We start from the raw sequence: 10,868 nt of genomic DNA on the forward strand, positions 1-10,868 counted from the left end.
AAGTCATTTACTTTGGACACCCTCTTGTCTCTTAAGAGCCCCTTTTTGTATACCTGGACAAATTGTGTCTTTGTGGAATTTGTTGTTAGTCGTTTAGTTGTTCATGATCCTCGGCGACCCTAAAAGCCCTCCATGTTTTTCGGTTTTGCACTGCTTCTTTTAGCTGTGTGATATCCATGCCAGTATCAGCTTTGACAGTATCAGTCATCGTGTTCTTTGGCGGCCGGGTCTTCACCGATGTGTCCAAGCATTACAGAGTTTCCTAGTGAATCTGCTCGCATTACATGGCCAAAATACATGAGTCTTAGCCGATCATCTTGCCCTCCAGTGATATATTGGGTCTTATATGATTCAGGACTTCTCTGTTTGTTACTCTCGCCAAGGTATACGCAGCAGCTTTCCCCAGCACTACAGCTCAAGCGCATCAAGCCTCCTTCTATCAGCTTTTTTCACAGTCCAGCTGTCACATCCATACATGGCTATGGGGAAAGCGGTGGTTTGCACTATCCTGCGTTTAGTTGCTATGCCGATATCCCTACTTTTCCAGATTTTGTCCATGTTTAGCTTTGCCCCAAATGCTATCCTACATATTATCTCTGGTATAGATTCTCCATCCTGGTCAATTTTCGAATCAAGGTAGATGAAGTCTTGCGCACGCTCTATAACCTTATTGTTGATTTTGATTTGAATTTGTCCATTTTTTTGCAGTCATCAGAATTTTCTTCTTCTTTAAATTTAGAGACCCATTTCGTGGAATTTGGTTCCTAATAAACATTCTTACCTAAAAACTACAACATAGGCTATTCTTCTACGATTTCTAGTGTTGGGCATCCCTGTTTGTCATGTCTCATGTTATCCACATAGGCTATAATATCTACATTAACATCAGGATCAGCAAAATTTCACACTGCAATGTATACAGATTTAGGGGGCCCCTGGAAGACAGATGGGGCCCAAAATGAGGTTCAGACTTAAGGGACTACGGTTCACCTCATGTGGACCTGGTGGAACCATAAGTGGCACAAGTGAATAGTTCCGGTCGATCAATTGCAAAGCAATGACGTGGGCATAGGAGAGGGAGGGAGCACAATTGCCTAGCTGTAATAGAACAGCCAGGGGCATCCGGCAAGAAGAGTTTGCGTACTCGGCCATGATGCTGAATGAACTCTTAATAATACTAAACTGTTGACAAAGCAGTCCTGATGGCACATATGCACAGATCTCATATCACAAACTCACTTACTGGCAGTTTGGTTCATGCAGTCCCTCAAGGCCTCTGGGAACAGCAGATGTCTACTAAGTCACTGGGGTCATCTCTTGACGACTGGTACAAGCATACAAAAGCTCCAGGAATGTCTTGTAGGAGATACTTCTCCATAAACCAGACCCAAGTACTGAGTAGTGTTCCAGGCTCAGGACCAAGGTGCTAATAAAGCGCTTCCAAGGTCACGCTGTGCAAACCTCTCCTCGCACCAACAAAATGGTGCATAGCGCTTCCCCTTTGCGTCTCACGTGACATAACCAACGTTCCCAGCAACCCTGATGTTGACCGCGTGACTCACCAAACACCAAAGGTTACTCACACACATAATATAACTTGTATTAACAGCATATTAAAGGCCCCAGTTGTTCCATTACTGGTCCAGCAGTGGTCGAAATCCTCAAAAAAAACCACGGTTCATAATTATACCTAGATTAACATTGCACAAAGTTACCCCTTTACACAGAAATGTTGCAGTCAGTAGGATGAAGTGAGCAATCTCCTAAAACTTGGACAGAATTTGAAATTTTTCTAGCCATCTAATACTTTCCAGAATGCTAGTAAACAAAATATAGCAGAACTCCATATAATACTGTACTGCGCTCCTATAAAACACAAGGCAAGAGCTCGTGGAAACACGTAAATCATACTTGTAAACATATCTTGTTGTTGTTAGCTGTTTAGTTGTTCACAACCCTCGGTGACCCTAAAGGCTCCTCCCTCCACGTTTTTCGGTTTTGCGCTGCTTCTTTCAGTTGGTTGATATCCATGCCTGTATCAGCTTTGACAGTATCAAGCTGTATACATTTGCTTTCTTCCTATTTTCCTGACTTGGTATATTTTCCAGCTGTTTGGAAAGATTGTAATAGTACGTGGCTGGACTTCAAAGTTCTTGAACTAATTATCATGGCTCGGAACCAAACAAGCGTGGAATCATCAAATTTATTGGGGTGAAGAGCAGTGCAGTCTGGGCTTTCCTGCATTTTATCTCTGCTAGGGATTTCTTCATTTTGCCAGTAGTTAAAGTATTTTTAATGAGCTTCTACAAATGCTAAAAAGAATGGCAGAATTTATCATCAGGGGAATGTTTGATGCCAGTTTTCTGGCAGCTTTTCTTCCCTTCTCCAGTTTAAAATGCAACAAATTTATTATATGTCACATGATGATGATACATTTATCATATCTTTAGCCCCTTCCCGGCCCACGACGTTTATGTATATCCAGAGTAGGAAGGAGTTCAGGCGGAATGATATATATTTGCATCATATGGATGGCGAGTTCAGGAGCTGAGTCTTAACCATCCATAGTGAGAATTGGTTGTAACTGATGCAACAGCACAGATCGGTGAAAACACTGGTCCCAGCTGTTAGGCTCTTACATGCCACGATCAATGTTGATTGTTGCATGTATGAAGTTAACAGAGGAAGGGGGCTCCCTAAGTGGCGTTATCAGCCTTTTCCTCATGAAATTGTGATGGGATGGTGGATTGCCATGGCAGCTGGAGGCCTAATAGTATCCTCCAGGAGTGCCATGGCATCCAGTATAAATGAACAGCAATAATACACTGTAGTGCAGAAGTATTGCATTGTATTATCTGAGCAATCATAAGATTGCAGGTTCAAATCACCTAAAAGGCCATAAAGAAGATAAAAAAAGAATAAAATAGTTTTAAAAATCATATAAAAAATGATTTAAACACCGAAAGCTTGCTTGAATAGAACTGGAGCTACAGCTGCTTGAAGTGGGGTAGGGTATAATGAATTTACAGTTGTCACATCAGTCTGTCTACACAGCAGAGGAGATGCAGAGTGGAAAGAGCAGACAGCAGAGAAGATCTGTGATTCTCCTGTCTGTCCTCTTGCCCAGGTAAGGGGTAACATGGACTATTCTTCATGCTATCAGCACATGTTATCATTGTTTTGTTTTTTTCTCTCCCCTTTACACAATACTTAAAATACAAAAAAAATAATAAAAAGAATTTTAAAAACCTACACATAATTGGTATTCCCACATACATAACAACCCGTGTTATAAAATGTTACTGCATGATAAAAAAAAATTAAAAATGAAAATGGCAAAAAAGCCATTTTATGTTCATCTTGCTTCCCCAAAGTAAGATTAAAAAGTTATCAAAAACTCATATATACCTCAAAATGATACCAATAAAAACTACAAGTCATCCTGCAAGAATAAGCCTTCATTTAGTTGTCAAAGTAAAAAAATAAAAGTGCCCTGGTCGTGGAATGTGGTGACACAGAGTTTTTTTCCTAAAAAAGGGGGATTTATATTGTGGAAACATAATAAAACCTCTATAAATGTAGCGTTGTCATAATCATTGTGACTCGTAGAATAGAATTAACCACATGGTGAAAGCTATAAAAATAAATCCCAAAGAACAATGGTGAAATTCCTTTTTTTTTCATTGCCCACAGCAAAAAATGAATAAAAGTTATTCAATACATTATTTGTACCCAAAATTGGTTCTCTTATGGAACTTGAATTCGTCCCGCTAAATATAAGGTCTCATACAGATATACTGATGAAAGAATAAAAAAGTTCTGACCACTGGATGACTAAAGGGGAAATGATTTACTAGTTCTTAAAGGGACACTGTCTCCATGAAACAGCACCATGCTGCGGTTAAAGCTGGGGCGCATGCTGGTTCGGCCTGGAGCGGGTGCAGGCATGTGATTGAAGCGGGTGCTACGTTATCGGCTACAGCTGGTCACGGACCCTGGGAGGCTGGTTTTCGCAATGAGTGCTTAGAGACAGTAGCCCCCGATGGAGTAGGTCCAGATCAGGACACCTGCAGGCAACCTCTTCCCAGATTTTGCACCTAAAGGGAGAGATGGTAAACCATGAGCACAAGTGTCCAATTCCCAATGTTTCACCAGGTAAAGTTGAAGTCCAGACATGGACTCCATATATCAATGCTCAATAAGACAGATTTTATTAAACTCCTTCTCCAGTTGGTCCTGAGGCATTTATGCTTAATGAAAATGTTACAGAAAAAACAATTAACTCACAATAATGTTATCACTAGTGGTCACTAGTGATCAAATTGGCACAAGTCAATATAATACAATGGTGAAAAGCCTCTGCGGATATGCTCCTTGTGAGCAGATAGAGTTATGAGACTGCCAATGCTCTTTACTAAGATGGCAGAAAACAGTTTCTTTGAGAACTCACCTTAAAAGGCTGCAGCGGCCAAGTCAACAATGTGATGCAGCAGCCAAAAAGGCAAACACAATTCTGGGATGTATTAAGAGAAGCATAGAGTCTAGATCGCGTGAGGTCATTATCCCCCTCTACTCTTCCTTAGTCAGACCTCATCTGGAATACTGTCCAGTTCTGGGCACCCTACTTTAAAAAAGACATAGACAAACTGGGGCAAGTTCAGAGAAGAGTTACCAAGATGGTGAGCGGTCTGCAAATCATGTCCTATGAGGAATGGTTAAAGGATCTGGGAATGTTTAGCTTGCAAAAAACAAGGCTGAGAGGATCCTTAAAAGGTGATGGATGATATTCTTCAGGTGATGGACTGGACCTTGGCGGAGTTGGCGGTGGCGACAGCCAACAGGAAGCTCTGGCATGGGATGGTCCACTAGGTCATGAAGAGTCAGAAGTGACTGAACGAATAACAACCATAACAAAATACATAACTGAAGGGCTGTCACAGTGCAGAGAGATCAGCCCTATTCTTATTTGCACAGGGAAAGACTAGAAGCAATGGGATGAAATTGAAAGGGAGGAGACACAGATTAAACATTCGATAAAACTTTCTGACAGTGAGGGTGATCAATGAGTGGAACAGGTTACCATGGGAGGTGGTGAGTTCTCCGTCAATGGAAGTCTTCAAACAAAGGCTGGACAAATATCTGTCTGGGATGATTTAGTGAATCCTGCACTGAGCAGGGGGTCGGACCCAATGACCCTGAAGGTCCCTTCCAACACTACCATTCTATGATTCTATGAGTACAGTGTCAGGTTTGTGCTGCTATTTAACTGCATTTTGTATACACTTCCGATTCGCATCAGGATCTAACTTACTCTGGAAACATAGCTCCGTTACTGCCAATTCCCATGCCAGCCCTCCTTCCTCCTCCCTTAGAGCATCCGTTCCAGGGATGGAGTTTTTATTTTGGCACGAATACTTACCCATATGAATAAACATTTGCATGAGCGTAACAAATGTTCACAAACGAGTTTGCATTTGTGGGTACCCTCCTTACACCGTTCCATAGTAACATAGGATGTAAGGCCGAATGAAGACAATGTCCATCTAGTCCAGCCTGTATATCCTCCTATGTTGTTGATCCAGAGGAAGGCAAAAAACCCCAAGAGACAGGAGCTAATTAGCCCTTTTGGGGGGAAAATTCCTTCCCGACTCCCTAACGGCAATCAGACTAATCCCTGGATCAACCCCTAATAGTTCCTACCTGCCTGTATACCCGGATTAACAATTAACCTAAGATTTATATCCTGTAATATCATTCCGCTCTAGAAGGACATCAATTCCCTTTTTAAAATCCTCTATGGATTTTGCCATCACCATCTCCTCAGGCAGAGAGTTCCACAGTCTAACTGCTCTTACAGTAAAGAACCCTTTTCTGTGTTGGCGATGAAACCTGCTTTCTTCTAGATGTAGCAGATGCCTTCTCGTTACCATCGCGGTCCTGGGTATAAACAGATCATTGGAGAGATCCTTGTATTGTCCCCTCACGTATTTATACATAGTTATTTGATCACCCCTTAGCCGTATTTTTTCCAGGGGAAATAATCCCAATTTGGATAGCCTCTCTGGGTATTCCAGTCCTCTCATTCCATGTATTAGTTTAGTTGCCCTTCTTTGAACCTCCTCCAGCACTGTAACATCTTTCCTGAGCACCGGTGTCCAGAACTGTGCGCAGTATTCCATGTGAGGCCTGACAAGTGCCTTATATAGTGGGAGGATAATGTTCTCGTCCCTCGCCCCTATACCTCTTTTAATGCACCCCAAGACTTTATTAGCTTTTGCAGCAGCTGACTGGCATTGGTTACTCCAGTTTAGTCTACAATCCACTAGTACCGCCAGGTCTTTTTCCATCTCACTTTTCCCTAGCAGTACCGCATTTAGTGTATATTGGTGACATCCATTTCTTCTGCCCATGTGCATAACCTTACATTTTTCAACATTGTACTTCATTTGCCATTTTTCTGCCCAAGCCCCCAGCTTATCTAGGTCCGTTTGTAGCTGTACCTTGTCCTCCGCTGCATTGATTATATTGTATAAGTTTATGTCATCTGCAAATATTGATATTTTACTGTGCAGCCCCTCTATCAAGTCGTTGATAAATATATTGAACAGAATGAGGCCTAATACTGAACCCTGTGGCACCCCACTAGCAACGGTGGCCCAATCAGAGTATGAACCATTTATTACCACCTTCTGCTTTCTTTCTCTCAGCCAATTCTTTACCCAGATACACACGTTTTACTAAATACGAGCTGTCTCATTTTATATATCAGCCTGTTATGCGGCACGGTGTCAAATGCTTTAGAGAAGTCCAGATATACGAGATCAATAGACTCTCCCAGGTCCAGCCTAGAGCTTACTTCATCGTAGAAGCTGATCAGATTGGTCTGACAAGATCGACCCTTCATGAACTGGTGCTGGTGAGGAGTTATTCCGTTGTTCTCCCTGAGGTATTCTTTGATGGCGTCTCTCAGAAACCCCTCGAATATTTTTTCCAGTTACTGAAGTGAGACTTACCGGCCTGTAGTTACCAGGCTCACTTTTGGACCCCTTTTTGTAAATTGGAACAACGTTGGCAATACGCCAATCCAATGGTACAACCCCGGTCTTGATAGTATCCACAAATATTAGGTATAGCGGCCTAGCTATCACACCACTTAGTTCCCTTAGTACCCTTGGGTGTATTCCATCTGGGCCTGGTGATTTATCGATTTTAATCTTCTTTAACTGGTTCTGCACCTCCTCCTGTGTTAGGTATGAGATATTTTGTGTGGGGTTCATTTTATTCCCCTGCATCTCATGTGGCATTTCACATTTTTGTTTGTGATTATTCTTGAAAAGAAACAATTTAATAGGTTTGCCTTCCCTCCATCATCTTCAATGATTTATCCTGCATTATTTGTTAAAGGGCCAGTGCTCTCGGTGCAAATCCTTTTGCTGTTAATATAGTTGAAAAATAGTTTTGTGTTGTTTTTGCTCTCTTTGGCGATCAGTCTTTCTGCCTCCTCCTTAGCAATTTTGATCTTATCTCTGCATATTTTGTTTTTTTCCCTGTACGATTTTAGCGCTTCTTTGTTGCCTTCTTGCTTTAGTAGTTTGAACGCTTTCTTTTTTTCGTTTATTGCCCCTCTTACCGTCTTGTTAAGCCACAATGGTTTCCTTTTACTTAAAATTCTTTTATTTTTAAAGGGAATGAACTGCTCACATGAGGTGATTAGGATCCTTTTGAACTTTTCCCATTTGTCCTCTGTACTGATATTTTTGAGGATGTTGTCCCAATTAATGTTACCGATAGTATTTCTAAGCTGATCAAAATTTTGCTTAACTAAAGTTTAGTTTATTTGTCGCTCCCTGATATGGCTTCTTATTGAATGACAGCTGTAAGTTGATTATATTGTGGTAACTGTTCCCCAAGTGCCCCTCAACCTATACCCCCTTTATTTGGTCCGGTCTGTTAGTTAGTACTAAGTCCAGAGTGGCCCTTGCTCTAGTTGGCTCCCGCACAAGTTGGGTAAGGTAGTTATCTTTAATTGTTCTCAGGAACTTATCACCCTTGTGAGATTTGCAGGTTTCATTTCCCATATTATATCTGGGTAATTAAAGTCCCCCATGATAATTACTTCGCTGCGGTTTGACACCTCTTCTATCTGCCTTAGTAGTAAGGTTTCAGTTTCTTCTGTTGCTTTTGGTGGTCTATAAAAAACCCTATCAAGATTTTGCTAGTTTTTTTCTCCCTGTATTTCCATCCATCATCTCCTGCACCTATATCTTCCTGTAGACTTGGCAATAAGTACGATTTAATGTACAGACATACCCCTCCCCCTTTCTGCTTTCCACGGTCTCTTCTGGAGAGATTGTAATACTGTAAATTCACCGCCCAATCGCACTTTTCATCAAGCCATGTTTCCGTTATTCCGACTATTTCATAGTTTTCATCGGCCATTCTCGCTTCAAGCTTACCCACTTTGCCGATCAGACTTCTTGCATTCGTGGTCATACAATTTATACAGTTTTTATTGTTCTTTAAATTTGTTTTGTTGCTAATGGTACTATTGGCTGATCTGCCAGTTCTAACTGTACTAACCCCATCCCCTGCTCGACCCCCATTCCCATTGCTTAGACCCAGGTCGCTAGCTACGCTGACTACCCTCTTATTTCTCTTTTTGCCCTCCCCCCTTCTAGCCATCTTCTTTACTAGCACAGCTGCACCCTCCCCATTAAGATGCAGCCTGTCCCTACGGTAGAGCCTGTAGCCGACAGCAAAGTCAGCCCAGTTCTCCAGGAACCCAAATTCCTCCTTCTTACACCAACTCCGGAGCCACTTGTTTACCTCCCTAAGATCCTGCTGCCTTTCTAGTGTGACCTTAGGTGCAGGTAGTATTTCCGAGAAAACTACCCTTGAGGTCCTTGCCCTAAGCTTGGACCCTAAGTCCCTGAAATCATTTTTGAGGGCCCTCCATTGACCTCTAATTTGTTCATTAGTGCCAACATGCACCATGAACGCTGGATCCTCTCCAGCCCCTCCCAGTAATCTGTCAATCCGATCTGTGATGTGTCAAACTCGAGCGCCAGGAAGACAACACACCGTTCGACAATCCCGGTCTTTATGGCAGATTGCCCTATCTGTCCCCCTTATAATTGAGTCCCCCACTACTAGGACCTGTCTATCCTGCCCTGCACTCCCCATCCCTGCTGCCATTCTGTGCTTCTCCTGTGATGCATATTATTGCATTTCATGTATAACAGTATGCAGTAGACTCACAAGCTCCCCCTAGAGGCAGCTGCAGGTAGCCAGAATTATATCATTTAAATTCATGTCCATGCAAAGGATTTAGAGTTGTATATCAGAAAAATAGCACTGCAACCGTTTTAAAGATTTCTTATGAAATCAATCAGCACATCATGTTGGAACTATTCAGATTAAAAAGCAGAGCTGGCAGACCATGGAAGAACAGAACCCTAAGTCTAAATGTTCCTTTTTTGCTTCTGTTACTTGGTGGGTTTGGATTTCCTTCTAGCATGTGTATTCCTGCCAGTGCTGAAATAAAAGTAGATCTTGTAAAATAAGGACTGCCTTTACTGGACCTGATCATTATAAAAACAAATCTGCAGCAATTAACTTCCATTATATCATATGTTTCAAATTAAATTATTCTCCTGGGAGAAAGGACCACCTACTAATGATTTATCACCCATAAAACTATTCATTTGGGGCCAAGATTATTTCCCATTACCATGAATGAAATCTCTCTCTTCTCTGTATAATATCTTGCTAAGAGTCATTTTCCCTTTTATTTTCTTTTTTATCATCTTGGCCTGTTCCGCACCCCTCTAATCTAGATCAGCACATGTTGCAGAGTTTTATTGTTTTACTTTTGAGTGTGGCTAGGTCAAGAGTCAGGAACCTGTGGTTTCCAGCTGTTATAATGCAATAAATCCCATCATTATCTACCAGGGATTCTCCATCCGCCTACTAGATGGGGATTCTGGGAGCGGTAGTTGAACAACAGTTAACACTCTATAGTTAGATGCACTAAATTGCCAATTTATTAGTAACACCAGCCCTTTCACAGTTCCTTGTATGTAAATTAGACACGTGGTCCTGGAGTGCAGCATTAAATCAAGTGGAAACGTTTTCTGTGGATCAGTGTGTTAAATATGGAAAGGGCAAGATGGAACAATACATCAGCAGTGCCACCGATTGGAAGGCAAATCATAAAATGAGGAAAGCACCTCGGAGATTGTAATAAAAATCAGGACTGGGTAACCAGGTGCCTCACCTGTGGTCCTAGTGATGGTGATCTGGATCATCAGTCTGGTGGAATGACAGAAGGCTCCAACAAATGTAATAGCTTTAGCTTATTATTTCCCAAAAACAAAAAAGTATAATGTCAGCTCACTGGCTTGATGAAGGTGCCTGTGAGCATGGAAACGCGTCGCCAACATTATACTTTTTTGTTTGGGGGAAATAATAAGCTAAATCTATTACATTTGTCGGCGCCTTCTGTCTTTCCACCAGACTGATAATCCAGATCACCATCACTAGGACGTGGCTTCTGTGTTAATCATATCCCCCTCCTTTGAAGTAAGTCTCCGTTCCTTTGATTGGAAGTGCCACATTGGATTTATGTTTCATTGCATGCTCTTCCTATGAGCGCAGGATTTTTTTGTGATTTGGTAATTCTCCCCTATTGGAGGGCAGCATTCCTGCAAGTCAATGTCAGACTTTTAAAGCAAGCCTTATAACAATCACTGGGAATTGTAAGCCAAAGCCAGAATAACAATACACAGATAGCTGTTTTGGGATGATTGCCCCTCATCAGTGCACAGCAGGTTTTTGGCTTGGCTAGTGAGAGGACTATAGACTAGGGT

This window comes from Eleutherodactylus coqui, chromosome 3 (assembly GCF_035609145.1).
Source record: "Eleutherodactylus coqui strain aEleCoq1 chromosome 3, aEleCoq1.hap1, whole genome shotgun sequence".
NCBI classification, from domain to species: domain Eukaryota; kingdom Metazoa; phylum Chordata; class Amphibia; order Anura; family Eleutherodactylidae; genus Eleutherodactylus; species Eleutherodactylus coqui.